This window comes from Tyto alba, unplaced genomic scaffold (assembly GCF_018691265.1).
Source record: "Tyto alba isolate M040663 unplaced genomic scaffold, T.alba_DEE_v4.0 Super-Scaffold_2, whole genome shotgun sequence".
In the NCBI taxonomy this organism is placed as follows: Eukaryota; Metazoa; Chordata; class Aves; order Strigiformes; family Tytonidae; genus Tyto; species Tyto alba.
The window spans coordinates 66,306,361-66,316,931 of record NW_024881282.1 but is presented as its reverse complement, the minus strand read 5'-3'; positions in this window follow the sequence as shown (position 1 = coordinate 66,316,931).

Genomic DNA, 10,571 nt, shown 5'->3' with positions numbered 1-10,571 from the left:
GCATCCAGGAGTGGCATCAGAGGAAAGGCAGGCAGTGGCAAGTGAAGCAGAAAAATGAGCATCGTTAGGGAACAGCACAAAAAAAGGAAGCCAGGTGAAAGGGATGAGGGACACAGTGACATAAATCTTCACCCACTTTGTGTATCATATTAATTTGCATGGTTGTTATTTTTTGAGGAGAGATTTTTTTCCTGAGGAGTAATCGGAGTAATCTGTCAGGTTTCATTAGCCCCTGGATCAGCAAACCTCAGCCAGCAGTGATGACCTCCAATTCTCCTTCCTGAAAGGTGCCATTCCTGCACTTCAGGTTTTACACAGCATGCTTCGCTGTTTACACTGTCTAATAGACCATACTGGCTGCACTTAACACAAAATAAAGGACTTGAGCCTCAAACAGTGTATCTATGACTTCACTGACTTCCATGGCGTTTCACTGATTTATAACAGCTTGAATTGCATTAAAAGCTAATGGCAAAGATTTTATTGTACCCATTAAAAATCCTCTGTTAAAGGCCAAAAGTACAACAATTAAATGTAATTAAAACTATCCACTACATTAATGCATTTTGTTCTGTATGGTGTGTAAATATCTCACCTGCTGTTCTCTCATCTTTCATCTCATTTTAAAGACATTGATTTATTAGTTTACAGCTTCAGTAAACTGAGAAAGCCTGATGCTCAGACATCTTACATGTGACTTCTGAGTCTCCTTTCTCAAATGTACTGCGTGATGATTTTGACAGTTATTCTAGATTTAATCAGGAATCAATTTTCCAACAGTTCAAATACTGCAACATTATTTTGTTAGTGTTTCCCTCTTTTATGCTTAGTTCAACATAGACTGAACTACAACTCTGAACTTTGTTTTGGTACACATAAAGCGGTGTAACAGTTTTGACTTTATTCTCAATAAAAAAAAAAAAAATAATAAACATCAGTAAGAAAATTCTTAGAGAAAAAAGGTCCTTTTGAATGATAATCACTCCCCTCAATAAAGCCTTTCTTGTTTCCTAATTCCTTTAATTTTCCTTTTTCAGAGACCTGTAAAGACACTTGCAAAATATTTCATGACCATATAAACATAATTGCAGAAAGAGCTTTTATGACCTTACAATATTTGATTTCAAACAAATAACTCAAAAGGAAGTTTTTAAGCAATGAAATTTCAAATGTGTATGGGATTAATTGCTAATCTCTTTATCAGTATCTTTAAAATGTAAGCCATAAATGTATTTCATGTTCTTTGTCCATTCCTATATTTCCAAAACAAAATGTTTTCAGAAAGAGTGGTTCATTCTAGTGATCTTTCTGAGTAGTCTTTGTTTAATGTTTCTTTCTTGAAGCATTAAAGGTTCAGTTCTACTTGCACTTACAGGCCATTCAGCTCTGATTTTTGTGTAATTGATACAAATGAAGCATGTAAGAGTGTTTTGTCAAATGCATGAAAAACAGCTTTAAGACTTTCTAGTTATAGAAGAAAGGAGAATGAAGAGAATTTGAAAAGTTAAAGAAGGTTAAGAACACGTTAGGTGATTTCATTCTTCCAATGCACAAAAATACTTATGCCTTGAAGCAGATGAATGTTGAGACATGTATTTCATATAAATGAGATAGATCAAGCCTTAATGGATATGCTAACCTTAAAATTTGCAGATAACTTTACTTCCTAGATTACCCAAAAACCAGGCTTAGTATATTAGCAGCTATATGGATGATATCTAGAATAGGTCATGTGCATTTGCTGATGTTTGTGGGCAAAACACAAAGCACTTCTAGGTGATAGGCACATATTTAATCATCACTATATTAACTAAAAAGTATACTCAAGCACAGAGATTTTGTGTTATATATTTCTTTTTCATGTAGTATATTTGAAAAAGATGCAACTGCTAAACACTAAGGTTGAAACTCATAATTCACAAGGTTTCAGAAGTTCAATACAGGTTGGGCCGTAAACGCTGAGAAAATCTCAGCGTGCAAGGAAGACTGTGTAGAATCAAAGAGGTAGGACCTCAGGTAATAAAAGGGTTAAAAGACTCACTGCCTGAACTATCTGGTTTCCTTACAAGCAAAATTAACAAAATCAAACTCTCAGGTCTTGGAAACAGAAGACAGCCCTCCTGAGTAGTTCATAAGAAAAACATATTTTCTTCCATTTCATTTCACGGCAGACTTGCCAGTAATTCACCTTTCTCAAAGATGAAGCAGTTTTGTATGACAAGAAAAACTTACTTTTTGACCAAGCTATTTCTCCACTCCTCAGAGGTCCTCCAGCAAACTGGTGGAGATTTCTGTACAGCACAAGGGAGAAAACCGGCTGATAAACAGGTGCATAATAAAACTGTTTTCCTTCACTTGATATGGAAGCCAAGGTTGTAGAAACATGAAAGGTGTCTTAACGTAGCAGTCTGCAGATTAACACTCAGCCCCAGGATGCTCAAGGCATCTTCCACCTGCTGCATACCAAGCACCGAGGAAATGGGCAGAGTGGTGGTTTGGGAGCTGAGCTCTGGAGTGCAGAGGAATGGGCCTTTGATCCAAGACGTCACATACTGAAGGCTATCAGATGTGGAGTAGTATCACAGGCTGCTAATTATTCTGATCTGGAAGATGAATTTTGTAGCACATTTTATGATAAATATTGAAATTTACAGTTAATCTGCATTAATATCTACAGAAGATGGGACATGTAGGGCTCTTTCTTCCTTGTGGCTGATGATCTATCCTTCTAAAAAATCTGGTTAATTTTGACCTTATTCAAATAGGCAAGTATCCAACTAGCCATCTGCATAAAAAACTGCATGTAAGCTACATGGATGTACACTTGTACATCCAATAAAAGTAGCTGCAGGGGTGTTTGGGGTTGTGCATGGATCAAGACCTAGTGTGTGGGTTTGTGTTAAAGGTTTAAAAATAAAGGCAAAATATAAGTCTTCAGAACTCAGTTGCTTCTCTCTTGAGTCTGAAAGTGAATTACTGTTTTCCTAAAGGTCTCATTTTAACTATATGTTGAAGAATACACTTACATATTGACCAACAGATGTCATGAAATCCTTTTTGCCTGTAACTGATCCACATTCTGTCACATCATGCACTAATATATACCTTTCTGTGCTGTCTTCTGAAGAAGCATCAGATCACCTCTGTTAGCCAGTAAGTTGTCTTTCTGAGTACAGAAGGGGCTCTTTACCTTATGTGAAATCTACTCACTCCTAGGATTTCTGTGTCCATATGTGAGTAAAAAAGGAGATGAAAAGCAAATACAGTCTCTCTCCACTAGGTTTCACCACACCTGTCAAAAACAAACTACAGCTATCTGAGTGCTTTAAAACATTCCATTCAAGTCCTGCTGCCATAAACCTGGGAGAGAAGAAGGCAGCTGAAGGAAGGTACAAGATGCTGCACCAAGGATTCACTGCCTTGGGTCCTACTCCAGTCTTTTACAGGCTGAAGGACAACCTCTCCATAGTACATAAGGGGGAGAAGGGATTACTTGTGATCCATAGTACATAAGGGGGAGAAGGGATTACTTAACAAACCCACTTACTTTAAGTGCACTTAACTGTAAATACTTTATTCCTGTTAAAGTATACTGCCTACATATATGTATCACAGTGCTTCAATTTTCAAAACTGGAAGGCAGATGAGCTACCCTCCCTGGGGAACATTTTGTAAAATTATATGCACTAGGTGCAATCTGGTCCACTCAGTCAAAAAACAAAAGCGTTTTCTAAAAACTTACCAGTGAGACCCTGCAATGACTTGTCTCTGGCATTAAGGATTAAGTATTCAGAGATGACAGTGAAATCACCTCCCTCTTTCTTCAGCTCATGAGTGTGGAGCTTTGACTTCATGACAGGATGTGCTGGACACCACAACACAGCCCATGAAAAGTTGAAACATCCAGAGCAGCAGTTCTCAAATGAAGGCTTACATGTCCCAAGAAATAGCTGAATTGCTACAAGGCCCTGTACATTGTCCACACTATTGTGGCCTTGGAGAGCCATTGGGAAAATCTGTGCAGAAGCAGCTAATCCTTCTGAATTTTTTTTTTTCAATGCAAATTCAAATGCTTATGCTGACACAGCCCCCTCTGGACGGGCCAAGGCCACAGTCTACACCCAACAGCAGCCTGTACCACTGGATGACACAGGACGGCCTGTCCACCTTCTTAAAGACTCTGCTTCTGCAAAATCTCTCAGACACAAGCAGTGATCCCAGTTCTTTCCTTCACCAACCTGAGCATGCTCCCATGCCAGCAACAGGCACCTGCAAGAATTACCAAGCCATGCCATGAAGACCCTGGCACCCAGCTCACCCCAGGAGAGACTACACAGCAGGGAAGTACCCTTCTTCATCCCATTCCCTTTCTCCCTCTCAAATGAAGAGCAGAGACCCGCAGATGGCTGCCATGAGCTGCACATCTGTCCTTTTGCCTTTTCAAGCCAGCAGGCCTGCAAGTCTCAGCAAGCCTTAAGCCTTGAAGGGAGGGCTGGCCCCAGTTCTCTTAGCTGCTATATGGCTGTGGTGGTCAGCCTTCTTCCCTTTCCCACTGACCAGCAGAGACCTGCTCAGCAGCTGCACCTGGAAAGGCAAGAGTCAGCGTTTGACAGAGCCAGTCAGCCTAGAAGACACAATCACACAGGTAAAGAAAAGGCTAAGTGGGGGGTTTGGATGGTGTATGAAGAGCACAGGTGCTGCTGTTACCTGCTGATTGGCTTCGCCCTGGCTCTCAGTCTGCTCTTCCCACCCTGCTCCCACTGTTCTTCTCCAGGCCCAAGTTGCTGACATGCTGGGCACTGGCTACAGAGACCATGACCAGAAATGACCCCCACAGAAGTGCTCCATTTCCAGTCCAACTGCTGACTACTTCAGACCATATCAGAAACAGAGGGAAGAGCAGTTCAGGTCATCAGGGGATAGCTTTATGGACGTTTTAGAGGAACTCAGTGGATGGGAGCCAGCATAAGACACCTCTTCACCTCAAACATTTTGCCTGCTGCCTCACACTTACCTCCCACCTGCCTTATCCACATCCCCAGGCTGATTTATGAGACTCTTCCTCCACGGAAAGTCCACCTTCTAAGAAACATTTGGCTACTCAGCTTGCAAATGCTCATATTGCATTGATAGCTTTTGGAATGTATCTTCTTGTTCAACTGATTGTGCTGACCAAGGCAAAGAAGACAAAGAAGTGCTCTGTATTCAGGCTGAGAACATCCATAATCATCAGTTCATGGCATGGGTCAGCTGTGTTGCTCTTGTTTATCCATTTTGAAGTTGCTGTGACAGAATAGTGCTACTAAAACTGGATCTGTTGCCTGCCCAATCTTCACATTCTTCCATGGCAGATATATCTGCAAAGTGATCATGTAATGATCTTTCTAGCATAATGCTCACATTCTAGAAAAGAGCAAAAATGCTGCATGCCATGCCATGAGATACATCAATAATCTTGGCAGAACTGGGGATGCTGAAGGGACTGTCTCTGATGGTATACCACAAGATCATTTTTTCTTACATATCCATGCCACTTGGACTGCATTTCCTCTTCAGCATTCCTTGTTAGCTCAGTTTCAAACTCCCTTTTCTTCTTGGGATCCTGTATGTGATGCCACAATGATGACAGAGGGCCCTAAAGAAGTGGGACATGATGCCTTCTTTCAAGGTGACTTTAGCACTGAGAGGACTCTGTGGATTATGCCCATTTTGCCAGGAAACAGTTAAGCGCAGAGAATGGGAACAAAAGAACAGACTTTGTGCAAAAAACACACAAAAATGAATCCAAGACTTTCCCAGACCTACCTTGGAATTATCCAAGCCCGAATCTGGCTCTCGCACAGACCAAGCCATGTGAAATATGCTAGATTCTGCTAGTGCTGCGAACAGCTCCTGAACAAGGGTTTAAGTCAGGATGGGCAAATATGAGGTCACTTGCCTGAGTTGCAAGAGAAGATGGCTGTCTTGGCAGGAGGCCAACCAAGAAAGGCAGAGCTCAGTATTTTGGGGGGTAACACCGTTGCCAGTAGGTCACAAGTAATCTGGAAAGACTTCTGTTGAAAGCTGAAAACAGGGCAGGATCCAGTCTGTCCAGACTTGACAAACTGCAGTCTGTCATGGAGTCCGTGAGAAACTCCATCTCTCATGGAGACCTGTCAGTGGTGTATGGCTCCTCACAGATGTCCCAATTCAGTGTCTTCTGCAGTGGAGGAAGAAAGTTCTTCTACCCTGTCCCATGTCCTGGTGGCTTTTGGATGACCATATTCTTCATGAACCTGGAATGCTGTTTTCTTCTTGTTTACCAGTGATGGCCAGCCTATGCCTTCAGCCTGACTGCATGATGATGTGAATCATTTGATTTGGACCATAATGCAACACCACCTCTTGCCAGGGATAAAATTTGATCATATCACATTTGATGACACATGATGTTGTTCTCCTTCATTGCCCCACAGATCTTAAAACCATCCTGCCCCACAAGTAAGGAGGATGTAAGGACATCTCTCCTCACGCTTCTCTGCTTTCAACAGCCTGTCCTGCATCACTCCATGCTGATGCCTTCTGGCTCTAGGCCAGGCTTGCAGGCACTCTCCATAAGAGAGAGTGTCAGTGTTAGGTCCCAAGCACAAAAAATATAATGGAGAGATACCATGGCTCCTGTCAGTGCACCCCAGGATCTTTGAAGAGAAAAGTATAAATGTGTCCTGCTCTTTGAAGGCATTTGAGTAAGACAAATTCATAGGAAGAAGTGCTGCACAGACATACTCTATAGACTGCCACGTATTGACTCTAAGGCATGGACTGACCTGGAAACCATGGTGCAGAAAACTAATAGCCAGAAGCCAGTTCTTCACCCATATCCCACTTCCCTTACATGCTTTTAAGCCACACGTTATGGCCTGAGCTAGTCCTTTTGTTATGCAGGCCCCTGCAGGATCACAGGTGGCGTGCTACAGCCCAGACTAGGTCATAGCAAGAGGCAGAAGAGCCTCACTGGAGATGCCAGCCAAAGGTAGTCTGTTGTGTTTCACAAGCTTTAGAATTTGGGGTCGTTATTCACAATTCTTGTGTATGTTCCATCAGCCTGCTCGAAAGTCTCATGACAGCTGGTACACACGCCCTGTCCTAAAGCACAAAACAGAGGCATCCTATTTAGTATGCTGCTCAGGTGACTTAAGTACCAGCATTTTACAAAATAACCTATTCAGGAACAAATTATATATGTGCCACTGCTCTCTGCAATAAATGTGGAGTTTTATAGTGCATTTGATAAAAATCTCAACTTTGATATGGGTTTTTTTATATCATTTCACTAAAATCTTATGTTCATGATTGCTTTATACAATACACAACACAAATGGAAAAGAAACATGGGAAAATTACATCGCTAGCAGGAAAAAAAAAAAAATAAAATACACTGGAAGTAACACAGATGGTTGGCACCTGGTAGTTCTGTATAGCCCTGGGTGACAGTTAAGCTGTTCCTACACTTGGAGAAGGAAAAAAGGGAAGGGAAACATGTCTGTATCACTGTTGCACTCATGCTATTTTATGGCTCTTGACGTTGGGGGGTCTGGGGTTACAAGCTGTGCCTAAACTGAAGGTTAGTCCTAGTTCCTCATCTGTCCACATGCCCCAACACTGCTCTCTTCACGCAGCCTGGAGGATGTTGTGCATGTAGGCCAGATTACCACCATCACGCATGCCTAGGGATCGGGACCGCTGAGCAGGCCACGGCACCTGCCACCCCCCAGCAAAGCCAGAGCGCAACAGCAGCCTTTGCTGCTCTGTCCTGCAGTCAGTTTCTCAGGAGTCCTGAGACATAGAATACAATCACACTGTGGTCACTCCACTTATCTCCACGCCCTTCCTGCTTCTGAAACACATCTAACGTGGATCCACGCAAGGCACTGCATTATATATTGCTATCTAAGCAAGGGGACGCTCCCTGCACAAGAGACACCTCTGCAGAGAGTTTGTGACCTCTCCAAATAACATTGCTGCAATACAGCCTCCAGTGGTCTGGACCTCTGTAACACTTTATGGCCATATACAGTCTCAGAAATAGGATGTTAGAGTTGTCAGTCAGTCACAATTAATCTTTCCCACCAAGCTACTGAGTGTGACAGTAAACACTCATCTTCAGCTAAGCCTGTTTTGAAAAATTACTTGAAGGCAAGTTGTTGAAAAACAGACAGGCTATTTCAAATGGGAACAGTGATGCCAGTGCCTGTGCTGATTTGCCTTAGGTTTGGATACAAGGTCACATAGTAGGAGAAATGAGGAAAAAATTAGCATATGCTGTATAATGGCATAATTTTAGTAACAAAATTGGTCATTCTCATCTGTTATTCACAGGGATTTATTCAGCCAGCCTGGAACCTAAACTCCTCCCTCCACAGGTTGTCTTTAGTTTGCACTGATAGTTGGTACAGGAAGTTAGCTTCTCCGGTCATCTCCCAGGTAAATACCTTGAGCAAAGCAAGGGAAAGATAGGAGCCAGCACTGTTTTTCTCACAAGTGGTGTCTTGGAAAACTGGCTCGTTCCAATCAGCCTGCAAAGAGCTTGCATCCACCTGCACAAACCACCTGCAGTGAAGGGGCAGGAGAGTCCCAGATTAAGGAGTGATGCAATAAGATTTGATACAGAGCTCCTATGTCAGAAGCATGACCTTGCATGCCATGATAGTAGGTTGGAAGGATGAGACTGTCATCAAAAAACACAACTGAAGGAAGGATATCGAGACCACTGGTACAGAAGCAGCTCTGCTCTCGTGTTGTATGCATAATCACTGCAATTCCTGTGCCTTTTACAATGGCTCTATTTCAAAAGTCCATGAGCAACAACAGTGTTCAAAATTCATCACCTTAGCCAACTGACACTGTTTTTTCAGCATACAAAATGTCACTAGATGGATTACATGTCAGATTTTGGAAGGTCATTTCCAACATCCCATTTTAGAAACAAGTACTATTTATTTACCGAGCACTCAGCACTTAACACATAGTCAAATCATTTTCATGTAACCATTGAAAAATCAGTCCATCTGTCCAGACTCCTGCAGGTGATAACTGCAAACATTTATGAACAAGTGCTATAACCTGACTATCATGCTTGTAGTAGCATTCTTGTGACACTTGAGATTTTATCAAGTGTGTTCAGCATGTTCTAAGCAGCTTATTAGAGCCACTAGCCAAAAAGCATCCTCAAAAAGACTTGACAAAAAATGTTGCTATCTTTATAGTTCACATACTTAATTGCAAGAACTCCATGTCCTGGGTTGAGTGAGTGGTGGAGTTTTTTGGTGGCAGGGGAGGGGGCTATTGGGGCGGCCCCCTGTGAGAAGCTTCTCGAAGCTCCCCCAGCTCCAAGTCAGCTCCACTTCTGTTTGGGAAATTGAGCCAATCAGCTGCGCCTCTGTGATAACGTATTTAAGAAGGGACGTGGTGACGTGCTGGGGGACTTGTGAGGAGGAGTTGCTGCAGCTGCGTGAACACCAAGGTCAGTGGAGGAACGGAGGAAGAAAGGAGGGGGGGAGGTGTGCCGGAGCAGAGACGCCGTGGGAGAGAATCCAGTCGGAGGAAGTTAGTGACCCATGACGGAGCAGTGTGGGGAACGCTGCGGCCCATGGGAGGAATTCAAGTTGGAGAAAGTTTGTGGAGGACTGTCTCCTGTGAGAGGGGGACCACGATGGAGCAGGAGGAACAAGTTTTGGACACTCCCCTCACCGAACATGAAGGAAGTGGCAGCGCTGACTGCACCCCCCATTCCCTGCCCCTGCGCCACTGGGGGAGGAGGTAGAGATATCGGGAGCAGAGCTGAGCCCGGGAAGAAGGGAGGGGTGGGGGGAAGGTGTTCTCAAGATGTGGCAATGCTTCTCACTGTCTTACTCTGTTATGTGTTGTTAGTGTCTGTAATAAATGTATGTTCTTTTTTTCTTCCCCTAACAAGTCTGCCTTTTGCTCGTGATCATAAAAGGGGGATTTTTCCCCATCCCAGTCCTATCTTGAACCCCAAGCCTGGCTCTCTGTCCCTTCTCATTGCCGGAGGGGAAGGGAGAGAGAGCTGCTGCATTGTGGTTGGCTGCCAATCAGGCCTAAACCACGACACTCCATAAACTACTTATAGCCTTTTTAATACCATAGCCATCATTTACCACAGTGTTAGACGAGCATCCCAGAACTTCTTCCACCTAGATCTCCAAGTGTTCTTGAAACACTTGGCCACTGAGCATCTTTTCTGTGTAAGCTTTAAGTCCATCTACTATTTCTTGACGTGAACTTTCAATATTTAACAGAATTTCCAAACTCACAGAAGAATTCCCATCAGAGTGCTTCTAAGTGAAGTACTCAGAAGCAGATAACTGTAAGATGTTAGCAATGCCTCAAAATTTACAAAGTGAATTGCTCCTTTAATCCGTTTCCAAAGAATTAATCCTGCTTCAGAGTTTAGCTATATTAGCCTGCATACTTGAAAATTCTGAAGGTTCAGGAATGGAAGGATTAGTCCAGAAGCACTGTGAAAATCACTTAATTCATTAAAATGCTTAGGAAACCCATGAATTTCGGGG